At 44.6% G+C, this 14143-nt stretch overlaps 1 long non-coding RNA gene across 1 annotated transcript in view; it reads right to left on the reverse strand.

Annotated features, from left to right (window-relative positions):
- LOC138250338 (uncharacterized) overlaps positions 1–13886 on the reverse strand; it is a 582532-nt gene extending 568646 nt beyond the window's left edge. The window contains exon 1 of the long non-coding RNA XR_011194932.1: positions 13824–13886. This is a non-coding gene — a long non-coding RNA (uncharacterized lncRNA). The remainder of the gene's footprint in view (positions 1–13823) is intronic.
- Positions 13887–14143: the final 257 nt, after the last annotated feature.

Genomic DNA, 14143 nt, shown 5'->3' on the forward strand with positions numbered 1-14143 from the left:
CAATATTCTTTGGCTGGGGACAGGGCAACCCTGTAACTTACCAAATCAGGGAAATACATGTGTGGAGTGAAACACATGCAGGCAAAATACAAAAAGCATAAGAAGGGCAAAAATAATTTGAAAAATGATAAACTCAGATTGCAGGTATCTAACTAAGGCCCTGATTTATACTTTTTTTGCGCCGCATTACCGTCATCTACTGACGCAAAAGCGGCACAAGCTTACAAAATACAGTTGTATTTTGTAAGTTTGCGCCGCTTTTGCGTCAAAAAATGACAGTAATGTGGCGCAAAAAAACTATAAATCAGGGCCTAAGTTAGACAATAGATAGGTAAAAGGGGTCAGCACATCAGAAGCTCGATCAAGAATCTTCTGAAGGGGAAATAAAGAGAATTACTAAGTCTAAAAGAGCATTTCAAAAGTTGCAATGGTTGAGAGGGAGATACCTCTCCAAGAGATTCTGCATTCAGGAATTCTTCATCAGCAAAGCATCCGGATCAGCAAGGTATCTGCAAGTATCTGGAGTTCTCAGCAAGCTGCTAGGAACTACGGGGACTGCTTAAAGTTCAAATATCCATCAATATTTTAGAATTCCCAAAGCATTCTGGTTCTTCAAAAGTATCAGTCCATGTCACGCTGAAGGGGCATCATTCAATAGAAATCAATCATACAACTCCAAGTTGAAACATCTCAATTCTTTCCCAGGTCTGTCATGGGAACATCTTCCATCTGTGTGACTCTACTCAAGTTTGAAACAATTGTATCCGATGTCAGTCCATGTTCCACAATGTTCTTCCGTCAAGGACACTACACTACATTCGGTCTATGCTTAAACAATAGAGCCTATTACTAACTTCTAGTCTTCTCATGAGAGCATAACCTAAATGAAAGTTCATATTAGAAAATAAATCACCATTTCTAGTGCTGTCACAAATTATAAGCTTCAACAGTCCTCATTCATTCTAACACAAGGAAATTAAAATAATGCATTTCATTATTAATATGTTTTAATAAATCACATGTAAAATGCAAACCTATAATTTCAGCATTAGAAAATACTTCATTAATATGAGAAATACCTTTCATTTCAAACAGAAAAGCTTTGTTACTGCATTTCATTTAATTCAACAAAGAAGTACATTTCCTTCATGTTTGCACATATTTTAAAAACATTAATCATCGAAAATTCAATATAATTTCTGTATGCACTCTTGGTCTAGAGTCTAAAATACATTATAACATCAATTTAATCCTCTAATATATAATTAATTCAAATACCACTTAAGTCAAGCTCTGAAATACAAGCAAATGCACATTTAAATTGCATGTCAGTGCAGCTTTTACATTTAACCATTAATACTGTGATTAGCATAAAACATAAACTGTCACATTCTAATGATCTTTCTGACATGAGGGACTCTTCTAAGATTTAAACTACATCATTACTTTCTGTGGGGTTTCCTTCCTCTTCCTCTGTTTTGCCCTCCCTCAAGCACGGACACATGACTTGTGTCCTTACACTGCTCATTTTTCAGGTGTTACTTTTTACCTAAGCACTCCTTGAGAGTGGATGTACTTACTAGCTGTCTCCCTGGTGTGCTTCTCTTTCTCCCCTTGCTCTGTGTTGGGCTCTCTTTCTTACCTGTATGCTTACCACGCCCACTTCTAATGCGCATTTGCTTGTTTACTTTCCCCAACAAGCTAAATGCTACTCTCTGTCCCTGTTAGTTTGCTTCCCTGATGGCATCCTCTGTGTTGCTTCTCCCCATGGGTGCCTCACCCATTGCTACCACTCTGCCCTTTGTGTTGGTTCCCCTGCCCCATCCTCCATGATTCTGCCCCACCACCCTCGGTATTGCTTCCGACGTCCCGCCATCTATATTGCTGTATCTCACCTGTGTTTCTCGCTTGGTGCTTGACTCCCTGAGGATATTTTGATCTTTTTCGACCAGGGAACAAATACTGTAGCTCCACTTTCTAAAGGGGCACAGTGATAGCAAAATCCCAGTGATCTACAATCGTGGCTTGAGATGTCATAGTGAAGGAGGTCAGGATCTCAAGTTTCTTTCACTAAAGTTGCACAACTTCCTCACTCGAACATGAAAACCCAGCTGTGATCCTGCCCTCCCAGAGATGCTACAGAATGAGTACCGCAAAGGAGCAGAGCAGTCACTCTTTCTTTCTGGTCCACTAGTTTTAGATTTGACTATATAGACTCCACAGTTTTATAACATCACAATTTGTGCTTTTAGCTGTTTGTTGGCAAAAGCCTATTATTATAATATTTTTTTGCAGTTATTTATATAGCGCAACTCGACGTAGAGGTACTGGAGTGCTTTACATGAGAACTCGCTACATTACACAAGGTCAGATTATTTTGTTTTCTTGGCATGGAAAGATTAAGTGATTTGCCCAGAATTGCAGGGTGTTGACCCGACACCAAGACTCAAATCTGGCTCCTCACTTCCAAAGTCTGCAGCTTTGGACGTAATGCCATGTCCTCTCCCGGCAGTGCTTTAAGTGGGATGAAAAAGGTGGGCAAGGGTCTCTAAAAGGGATGTGGCATGAATAATTAAGATAATAGCTTAAAACCTGTGACCTACAATTAGAATTGGTAATGACAAATGGGACATATCTGGCTGACTCCATGCACATTGGAGAGAGGTAAAGGATTGGTTCACCATGTAATCTGAACTCTATTATGCTACCTTCAGCCTCTTCTCCAGTGCTCTCAATCATATCCCGTTATGAGCGCACTCCTACAACCAGAACTCACCCAGACATGTAAATGTGATTCAGCTCACATGTACCAAATGAGCATTGGAAAACCCAATAGGTCAGCATTTAAGAGACGAGACCCCTTGGCTATGCCAATACTTAGTAAATTACAATTAAAATCAGTGGCGGCTGGTGACATTTGAAAGTAGTGGGGCATAAAAGTTGCTGGTGAGTGCACTGTGAGAAGTGAGCGTAGCGAGCCAGCCTAACATAAGAGGGTTTCGTGAATGTTCTCCCCCGAGAAAAGTTTGAAAAAAGAGTGGGCAAATGGTGCATTTTTAAGCAAATCTGAGAAAGCAAGGAGGTTAATAAAGCAATTGTGAAAGTGTAGTTATAAACATCACAAAAGAGATTTCATATGATAACAACATAGGTAGCTGCTTACTTAATTTAACCATAGAACTTCATAACAGAGTATGAGATAACAATTCTAGTACCTCACAGGTTTCTTTATTTATTAATATACCTTTAAAAGTGTGATTCTTCTGACTCAAAAGTCGGCAAGTCAGCCACTAGACCATCATTGATTTTTGTTAATTTTGTGATAGTTTAAAGTCAATACAAAGGAGTATTAAACAAGGCTTCCCTAACAAGCAGCCTGCTGTCTCCATCCTGACACTGGGAAGGGATGCTGCATGGAGAGTGGCATTTTTTCAAGATTCCTTGCTTTTCAGGTTTTTAGTTCGTACCCCTAACCTTTACCTTTGTATCCCCTTTTCCTCTCTCCCAGCTCCTCCGAACACTAACTTTTAATTTTATTAACAACCGTTCGAGGCCCCTCTAATCCCCCAGGGAATAAGGCCTCAGTCACTGAAAACATTTACCCCAAGGAAAATAATGCAGTTGTTTTCCCATAAAGAAAATGAAGGTTGCTATCAGGCTAAACCTTTGGGAGCACCCCTTAAAGGGCTTGTAAAAACCCTGGGTACACATCCTATAAAGGTCGAACCAATGGACCTGCAACATCTCGAGGCCTATTACCAAGTCTGTGAGTCAGTTAGGCCTAGATTACCAAACACACACACACAAACATACACACACAAACACACACTTTACAAATCTCTTCTACCTTGCTCACCCAGAAAACTCCCTTAGCTAACTCCTTGGATTGGAACTCCAAACTTTCTAAGATGTAGTTTCGGCAAATTCTGCTCATTTTAACCCAGTGACACTGACAGGTACTTTTGATTTATAAGGTATGATTTCTTTCCTCAACTTAACATTTTAATAATAGTCAGACAAATCTTCATGTTAGCTTATTTTGATATGTATGCATCTCCCTATTCCTACCTCACAGACGTTTCTTTCTATTTGCCAGATTGTTCCTGAAATATTATCTTACATGCCCCATTTTGCAATTTTTTAATGACATTTTTGCAGTGTTATATAGCGCTGCGAGAGATAGGACCGACTGCATTAGAGCGCTTCACATGAACACAAGATTACATCACACAAGGTCACATTCCAGTCATTTTCTTTTTAGGCACAGGGAGATTACAGGATTCCAACCCCTCAATAGGGCCCTGGGCTGGACCAAGAAGGAAGCGAAGGAGAGTAGTAGAGCACACGAGTGCGAGAAAGGAAAGGCAAATTAAATCCTATAAAATGGATTGCAATTTGGCCACCAAAAAACGGGGAATCATGCAACATGCCCGGATAATTTTGTCGTCCTGCTCAGAAAGCAGAATATCTGAAAGTCTGTGCAGCACAACCATTACATGAAGTGAATGCAAAGCTAAACAAATCCTGTGCTGGCCAGTGTAATTAAAAGCCGGAATACATAGGAAGAGGCCTGATGCCATTTAAAGGGAAAGCATGAATAGAAACAACTTCACTTTACTAGTAACTGTGGCTCGTAGCAGTCTCCTTGGCTTCTCTGTCCACCCTCCACCAATCCTGGTTCAGTGCAAAAAACTCTGCTTCCTTTCTTAAATATACAATGCACAGCTCTCAGCACTGTGATCTTAGTGATCAACAACAGTTTGTGTAGTGATTTTAATTTATATTCATTCTTGTTACACCAGTTACGTTATCCTTTTCAGATGCATTTTCTTCGTAACCTTTCAGTAACTTTTCATTAGGTTTTGCTGACTTTTCTTTTTACAAGGTGCGTGCCATCTGTCTTGGAAACAGCTGTTGATGTTCGCCATGGCTTCCATCCCCCCTCTACTCTTAGCCCACACTCAAAAAATTTCTAGCTTTCGCGTCAAGAATTTTCAATTCTATTAAGGACACGGAGGCGAGGATTATGCTTCTCTCTCAATGCTTTATTTTTACAGCAGCCAATCACAAGAGAGTAACTAAAAAAAACAAAACATATCCCATCATTCAATGGAAGGCGTCATAACCATAGAGACCAGTACTGTATATAAGCTCACGAGGATAAAGCACTTCCTCTTTCTTTGCGGATGCTGAACAAAATTCAACAAAACAGTCAATAACAGTCAATAACTGGATCCAAATGAAATCCAAGAACCACGTTGAAAAGAGGGACCAGGAATCCAACGGAAAACAGACCGAGAATCCCACGAACGTCCAGATCCTCATAGTTTCTGTTCAAAACCTAGAGGACACAAGCAAAAGCTAGTCATAGACCACGGAAAAGAGATCATAAACTCTTATACAAAGGGAGGGCATACAATTCAATCACAGTGAAAAGTAAAACATAAAAAATACTTAACTCTTAAGTATGTTAATCTCTGTAATCCGGGTGGGATAATCCTCGCCTCCGTGTCCTTAATAGAATTGAAAATTCTTGACGCGAAAGCTAGAACATTTTTGATTCTATGTCAGGACCGGAGGCTTCGTATTATGCTAGTTCAAAGCTGACTAACCACAATTGACGCGATATCCACAATAGGTTTATAATAGAAAGTCTTAAAAGTAGACTCAGCGGACCAGTCTGCCGCTCTCATAATGTCTTCTAGTCTGGCTCCAAGAGAAAAAGCCTTCGAAGCCATAGCTCCACGGACCGAATGGGCTCCAAAAACGGAGACGTCAATGCCCGCTTCAGACAAAATCCACCTAATCCATCTCGCTAGAGTAGCAGAGGAAACGGGATTAAAAGGTTTATTAAGAGCAATCAAAAGTTAACCCCCGGGGTCTCTCCGGAATCCCTCTGTAGACGCTTCATAAGCCTTCAGACACTGAACTAAACAAAGTTTAGTATTGTGAGGAAAAGAGGGATAGGAGATCGAAGAAGTACCTGTCTTAGTACGACGGGAAATCGAAAAGGAAACCCCAGAAGGAGTAAAACTCCTTCCCGATAGATCCAGAGCTTTAATGTCAGATACTCTTTTACATGAAACAAGACATAGAAGTAAAGTAAGTTTGGCCGACAATTGTTTACGAGATAAGAATTCATTGTCAGGCCAAGAAGAAATAAAAGACAGGACCGTGTTAACATCCCAAAGGGAGGAGTAACGCGGGAGGGGAGGATTAGTAAGCCGGATACCTCTCATCAGTTTACAAACCACAAAGTGTTCTCCTATAGGTTTACCTGACACCGGAACATGGCCCGCCGATATGGCAGATCGATAATTGTTAATAGATCTGTACGCGAGGCCTGCAGCTGCCAAGGAGGCCAGAAAGTTGACTACTAGATTGACATCTGCTTTAATGGGATCGGAATCCCGTTCCGAACACCAAGTAACCCAACGCTTCCATGCAGAGGCATAGCGTTTGTGTGTACCAGAGGACCATGCCTGGAGGATAAGCTTTGAAGCTTGTTCTGAAATACCTGGCAAAAGCCATTGTCTCCGGAAAGTTTCCATGCCACTAGTTGTAGCTGGCCTGACAACATCAGAGGATGAGGATTCCCCAGAGGGTCCAGCAACAGGTTGAGCTGGTGCAGAATCAACAGCGGAAAGTCGCACAACAGCTCGAGAGCTAGAGGAAACCATGCCTGAGCTCTCCAAAGGGGGGTCACCAGAGCAATCCCTACACGCTGGCGTCGAACCTGGGATAGAACTCGAGGAATCATGTTGAAAGGAGGAAACGCATATCCCAGATGGAGAGACCAGTCCTGAAGGAAGGCATCCGTGGCTGTCGCCTCCGGATCCGGCCTCCAACTGAAGAACAACGGAAGTTGTCGGTTCAGGCGTGAGGCAAAGAGGTCGATGGAAAAGGGACCCCACAACTGGTGGAGGTGACAAAACACCTGAGGAAGGAGCCTCCAGTCGCTGCCATCCCGCAGAAACCTGGAGTTCCAATCCGCCACTGTGTTGTCCACTCCTGGGAGATGTTCCGCAATCACAGAAATGCGGTGCTGAAGACAGAACTGCCAAAACTCCTTGGCAATCTGAGCAAGAATCGGAGATCTCGTACCACCCAGTTTGTTCACATATCTGACCGCAGATATGTTGTCCATCCTCAAAAGGATGCAACAGTCTGATTTCAGGGGAGACAGACTCCGAATTGCAAAAGAACCGGCCAGAAGTTCCAGACAATTGATGTGGAGGCGGAGTTCCTCCTGGGACCAACGACCGCCCGTGGACAGAGCACCGCAGCGTGCTCCCCAGCCCCACCTGCTGGCGTCCGCCTCTAGTATCACATCTGGCGAAGAGCCGAATATCGCCCGACCATTCCAAGCGTCCATGTGGTCCAGCCACCATTGGATCTCCGATCGGGCTTCCTCCGACAGAGGAATCTTGTCTGAGTACGATAGACCCTTCTGAAGGTGGGAAATTTTGAGACGTTGAAGGGCCCGGTAATGAAGAGGGCCCGGGAAGATGGCCTGAATCGAGGATGACAAAAGACCTACCATCCGGGCTAAGCTCCTCAAAGACACATACTGTTTCGACAACAGAAGACGCAACTCCTTCTTGATGTTGCGGATCTTCTGGGCCGGAAGGATCAGAAGGGAACGAATAGAGTCTATTTGGAACCCCAAGAATTCCATCTGCTGGGATGGGACAAGGCAAGATTTGGGCTGATTGATGAGAAATCCCAGACTCTGAAGAAGATTGATTGCCCAGGACAAGTGTTCCCGGAGAATCAACAGGTCTTGAGCCATAATGATTAGATCGTCGAGATAGACGATCAGGCGAACTCCTTTGGCCCGAAGGGATTCGACTACTGGGCGCATCATCTTGGTAAAGCACCAAGGTGCGGAGGAAAGCCCAAAGGGGAGAACCTGAAACTCGAAACATTGGTTCATCCAGAAGAACTGGAGAAAGCGTCAATGAGGAGGAAAGATTGGTATGCTTAGATAAGCGTCTTTTAAATCTAAACGAACCATCCAATCTGATTCCTGAAGAACATCTCTCAGGAGGTGGATTCCCTCCATCTTGAAATGCCTGTAAACTAGCCAGGCGTTGAAATCTTTGAGGTTTAGAACTAATCTTGAACCGCCGCCCTTCTTTTCCACCAGAAAAATGGGGCTGATGAACCCTCGAGGATGAGGGTCTGCCCGACAAATAGCTCCTTTTTTTAGAAGAGCAAGAATTTCCGAATTCATGATTTCTTGGTCGGGACGGGAAAAACGGTGAAGGGGAGGGATAAAACGTTGCACAGGGGAGCGATAGAACTCCAGTTTGAAACCTCGAGCGGTTTCCAACACCCAAGGGTCCTTGGTTATTCTCTGCCATTCCCCCAGACATGTTTGGGCCCTGCCCCCCAGCAGTACCTCCGAAAAAGGAATAAGTCTCACCTGCAGAGGAGGCATCCTGGGAGTTTCCTTGCTGACCCTTGTAGGCGTTTCTACGGAAACGAGATCTCCCTGCGCGGGGGCGTGTGGGGTAAAAGGTGTTGTCTGCCTGCTGATCCCTGTAGAAACCCCTGCCACGGGAGAACGAGTCTCTTCTGGGGCCTTGATAGAAGGAACGGCCTGACGAGCGGCCCCGACCGCGTCCGGCCCTACGAAAAAGAGTCTCCCTGAATACCTTCTTAAGGGAAAGCTGCGCCTTATCCATGGAGCTAAATGTAGCCGCAAATCTGGATAAATCCTTGAGGAAGGGAGCTCCAAAAAGGAGGCCTTGTGCGGCTTGCCCCGCTTCCGAAGAAGCTAGTTCGTTGAGTTGGGGATCGACACGCATAAGAATAGAACGGCGTCGTTCAGATGAAATCGCCACATTGGCATTCCCCAAAAGGCAGATGGAGCGTTGTGCCCAACCCATGAGAATGTCAGGATCAATAGGGGCATTCGATTCTTTAGAGACATAAGCCAACTCCAGGATTTTTGCTAGTGGGCCGGTGAGGTCTAGAAGTTTATCCTGGCATGATCTCCATGCCCGATCCAAGCCCTTCTTAGGGTCTTTAGCCCACTTCTTTAGGAAAGTCACCATAGTGGGGTCTACATCTGGGGTATCGGTGACTTTGCCTTCCAGCTCTGGTCTGGGGCATTCTGCCTTTAATCTCGCTCGAACTTCCTTATCGAAGCCGGCTCTAACATGCTCCTGCATGTACAACGCTACTTCTGGAGGGGGAGTCCAGCTGGAGGAACGAGGATGAACAATGTCCTCAGGCTTAAAATTAAGAAGACGAGGCGCCTTGGGGGCCTGATGTTTGGTCTTAGAACGCTTCTTGCGCTTAGTAGATGCTGAGTGGACGCTAGAATAGGAGTCAGAATCTGACGAGGCATTTGGAGAATTATTAGAAGAGGAGTCTGAATTCTGAACCTCTTGTAAATTGAGTGAGCTATAACCATGCTCAGAATGAATAGTGGCGGCCAGCTTGTCAAACAGCTCAGAATGCGCCCATTTTTGCCTTTTTGACTTGCCCTTGGAGGTGGAAGGGAGATTCTCAGTGGCGTCTTTATGGGCATCTTGATTCGGAGGGATGGGGGGAACCCAACCCTTCTGGCGCGCAAAATTTTCAAAATGGTGAGTCAGGGGTCCCAAAGCCTTGGCCAAGGCTTTGTTAACGGATAGCTGAACGCTATTATCAAGGGCACCCACAAGGGACTCTTCTAAAGAAGGGGCGTCTTCGCCATAAGAATCCTCCTCGTCATATGCGAAGGATTGCGCCATGTTCAGGGCAGTATGGGTAACTGCAATCAGAGTAGCCCAGGACTACAATCAGGGGGAGTGCGGAACCCCAGCAGGCTATAAGGCACCAAAATACAATTGAGCGTGGAGGGAGCAGCCTGCTGCACTCTAGGCAAAGCCTATCCAAAATTGTTTCAACCCTGGGCCGACCAGATGGTCCCAGGGCGTCAGGGAGTATCACCAAGCCTGAAATCAGAGCAAGGTGGGAGTCACCGGCCAGGTATTGAGCGCAGCGTTGGTTAAATGGATGCAAAAAACGGGTGAAATCTGCCCGCGAGCACCCCGCCGAAATTTGCTGTCAGGCTCCTAAATGCAGTACGAGCCGATCGGCAATTCAAACGGGATGAATCACGCGCGTGCGTGTGAGTGAAATAATAAATGAAATACTTGCTGCCGGTACTCCGATCGGATTCCCGATCCTCGCTAGGGGAGAGCCCCTCTAGCGAAACTCCCGCTCCCGCTCCACAGTGCCAAAAACGAAGAGCGCGCGCAAGCTAACAATAACACCAAATAAGATCGAATATGAAAAACACTTAACTGGCTGCGGCAGCAGCAAAGAAAGAGGAAGTGCTTTATCCTCGTGAGCTTATATACAGTACTGGTCTCTATGGTTATGACGCCTTCCATTGAATGATGGGATATGTTTTTTTTTTTTTAGTTACTCTCTTGTGATTGGCTGCTGTAAAAATAAAGCATTGAGAGAGAAGCATAATACGAAGCCTCCGGTCCTGACATAGAATCCCCTCCCAGTTATCTCCTCCCGTCAAGGAAGTGGAAAACAACATTGCTTATTTGGTGCCAGTGACTTCTAAATTCCTGCACGTTAATGTGTGAAATAAGAATAGTATTTCCGATTTGAAAAGCACTTGTGGTTGCTGCACAGGCATTCCTTTTATTGTTCTTGTTATGGAAAAGAAAAACTCTGAGCATAATCATCACTTAGTAGTGAGTGAATGAGATCGGACGAGCCAGCACGTGTGTGAACTGACTGTTGTAGTATCTGTGGACCAAAGTTTGAATTATCCAAAATGAATGCTTTTGGCTTTTATAAAAGTTGTTTTTAAATGCTTAAAGAAGTGTGGGCGCACGCTGCACACCTATCTTTATATATAGATCATTCGTCCTGACTCCTGACTTTGCCTCCAGGCCTGCTCTGGACATAGAAGTTGTGACCTGACCGCAAATCTCAAAGGGAGGGACGGAGGGGTTAAGGGGGCATGGAGTGAGGCAGGGGATGGGGGAATAACATTTTTAAAAAAAATAAAATACTTACCTTTTCCCCGTGGCCACTGCATGCAGATCACGTCGTGGTCAGCCAGCCTCGTGTACACTGCAATCCTTTCCCAGCTACTCCCAGAATGAGGTGGGGCCATGGAGGCTTGTTCCCACCCACCCTGTGACGAAGGGCTGCAGTGCTTCACAGCCTTGCTGACTGACAGCCAGCTTTCGAAACCCAGGGCTGATGCTAAAGCGCCCAGGCTGTTTTCTTTCACCGAGGCCTCAGTGCGTCATAAGAGTCAGTGCCTTACAGTGTTGTGGGCTGCCAGAGGCCAGGGCTGACATCAGGTAAGCCCTATAAATCCTGCGACGGCCAGCACATGCGCTGCAGCACATTTGTCTTACAAAAGTGCCTGTAGTTTTGCCTGACCCTCGCGCAGAGCGAGGGTCACACTGTTATGAATGATGCAGAAATTGAAGCTGGGGCGGAGCCCTGCCGCCCTAATGAAGAAACCGCCACTGCAGAATACAGTGGTACGGCTTGGAACAAGCATGCTGCTCCATTGTATATGTATATATTGACTCACAATCTACTCGCCGAGACATTTTAATTACTGACTGTGACTGACCACATATTCTAAATCAAGCACTTTAATTTTGTGAAGTTCAAGAGATCTCTTTAGCTCCCTTTTAGCAATTCAGTTCTCTTGACTACATATAAGTTATAAGGGCTTAAATCCTTGCAACGCAGGTCGCTGAGCCTTCGAACGGCGTACCAGAATGGCTTAGAATACTGTCAATTAAATTGTTTTAAACTAATCTCTACTGGTTTTCACCTTTGGTTTGGTCCATTCTAGGGCTGAGTGTTACGTTCGTTTGGTAGGCACTATAATAAAATAAAGATAGTGTGCCAGGAAATAACTCCATACAATTAACCTAGTTTGCCCTCTTGAAGTCATCTCACTCATTCATTCATTTTCCATCACGTCATGCTGATTTTTTCCGCTCAAACTGTTCTTGCCCTCCTTGAGGTATTTGCATCCTTCAGAAAAATAGGACCATTGTTGAAGGACTTAGACATTGCTTGATGTTTGTTATGTACAATTTGTCTGTTTGTAACAAAGTGCGGTCTATTGACTATTTATGCAGAAGAAACAGTGCAAAAAACCTAGCGGGCAAATCAGTTCGTACAAACAGCTTCTTTGGGAAAAACGTACAAACAGCTTCCTATGGACAGAAGGTAAACATTTCTGACGCATGAGAGTCACATAGGCCTTGGGACACTCAGGGGCATATTTATACTCGATTTGTGCCAAATTTGCAACATTTCTTTCACACAAATTCGGCTCAAAACTAACTCCATATTTATTAGACCCATCTAACATCAAAATATTGGAGTTTGCACCATTTTTTAGATGTGTGAACCTACCTTGCGTCAATGAGATGCAAGGGACACGTTCCCATTTAAAAAATGGTGCTAAGCCCATAGCCCCATATTTTCCTCCCTGTGCTAAAATGATGTATGGGTGGGAGGACGAGCTAAATAATGGTGCAAAGCTTGGGGCCCGATGCATGGCACAGGGTGCAATGGCCATGTCCAGTGGACACTGGTACCCTGTGCTGGCCATTGGGGTGGTGGGCATGACTCTTGTCTTTTCTAAGACAGGAGTCATGTGGTATGGATGGTTTTGCATCAGATATTGATGCTAGGCTGGTTAGAGTCATCTTCTTTGACTCCAACCAGCCTAACGTCATTTTTTGTTGCAAAACCCTCTTCTCCCATACCGCCAGCCCCACCCGGCTAATGTGATTTTTTTTTTTTACGCTAGCCTGCCCTTTGCACCGGCTTGCGCCATTCCATAAATATGGCGCCCGGCTGGTGCTCAGGAATGGCGCAAGCCAGTGCTAAACCTTTTAGTGCAAAACTGTGTTAGTGCAGTTTTGCACCACAAAGTATAAATATACCTCTCAGTGCTCTATCAAATGAAGAGACTGGGAAATGAGAGCTCTGAAATGAGTAATAGGAGTATCACCTCCCTAAAATGAACAAAACTCCAAAACAAGACTGAGTTACTCATGTAGGATATGTAACCCATGCTGCCCCACAGGCCTAAGGTTCAACCAGGTACCCACAGCTCTGAATAAATGTTTTTTATAAAAAAGCATTGGCAAAGCCAATAGATCTCGCCTATGCAACCTATTGCCTTTGTCAGTGTTTTAAGCATGTTGCACAGCAACATAGCTGCTGTGCAGCGTGGCTGATTTTTTTTCTTTAAAGCGATTTGACAGTCAGGGCTGGTTGCATCAGGTGCTTCTACCCTCTCGTGTTGCACGGCCTCCCTCCCTCCTTCCAAGATGCCTCCTGCCCCACTCTCTTGCCAACAGTTTACAAAAAGTGCTTTGATGCAGCATGTGCTGCTTAAAAAACTTTCAGCCATGCTGCTGTGCAATAGAGCTAAAAACATTTACAAAGTCAATAGGTTTCATAGGTGAGGCCTATTGTTTGTGCCAATGCTTTTTTTTCTGGCAGAACGGGAGGGTGCGAACGGTGGAAGCAATGAAGAGACGAAGCAAGCAACAAAGGGAGGGTGGGATGGGGAATGCAATGATGGGAAGGTGCAAGCAATGACAGTAGGATTGGAGGGGGCAAGCTTTGCAACACAGGACAGTGGAAGGAGGAAGCAACACAATGCAGACAAGTAACAATGCAGGGTGGAAAAGAGTAACAACAATTGGGTAAGCAGCTAAGTGGGCAAGCAAAACAGGGCACAGTGGGCAGGGGACAAGCCTCAATGCAGGGGGTGGGAACAAGCAACAAAAACAACAACAAATTAATCTTACCTTGTGTAACGTAAGCTTATGCTATTGAAAAGCTTTCCAATGTCTGCGGGCTGATTTGGAACTATATAAAAAAAAAAGAAAATCTGACCTTGTGTAGTATAATCTGGTGCTCATGTAAAGCACTCCAATGGCCCTGGGCCGATTTCACAAGTATGAAAAAAACACACAAAGAGGAAATGAAGCCCGGACACTGACCAAACAGAAGCAAGCAAATGAGAGTGATGCTGAAGCCAATCAATGGTAATTAATAGGCAGAATTTAAGCACCTCTCTAAGCACATATGCTGTCTCAGCCGAGATCTAAAAAGGACAAAGCCCCCC

This window comes from Pleurodeles waltl, chromosome 8 (assembly GCF_031143425.1).
Source record: "Pleurodeles waltl isolate 20211129_DDA chromosome 8, aPleWal1.hap1.20221129, whole genome shotgun sequence".
Classification (NCBI taxonomy): Eukaryota; Metazoa; Chordata; class Amphibia; order Caudata; family Salamandridae; genus Pleurodeles; species Pleurodeles waltl.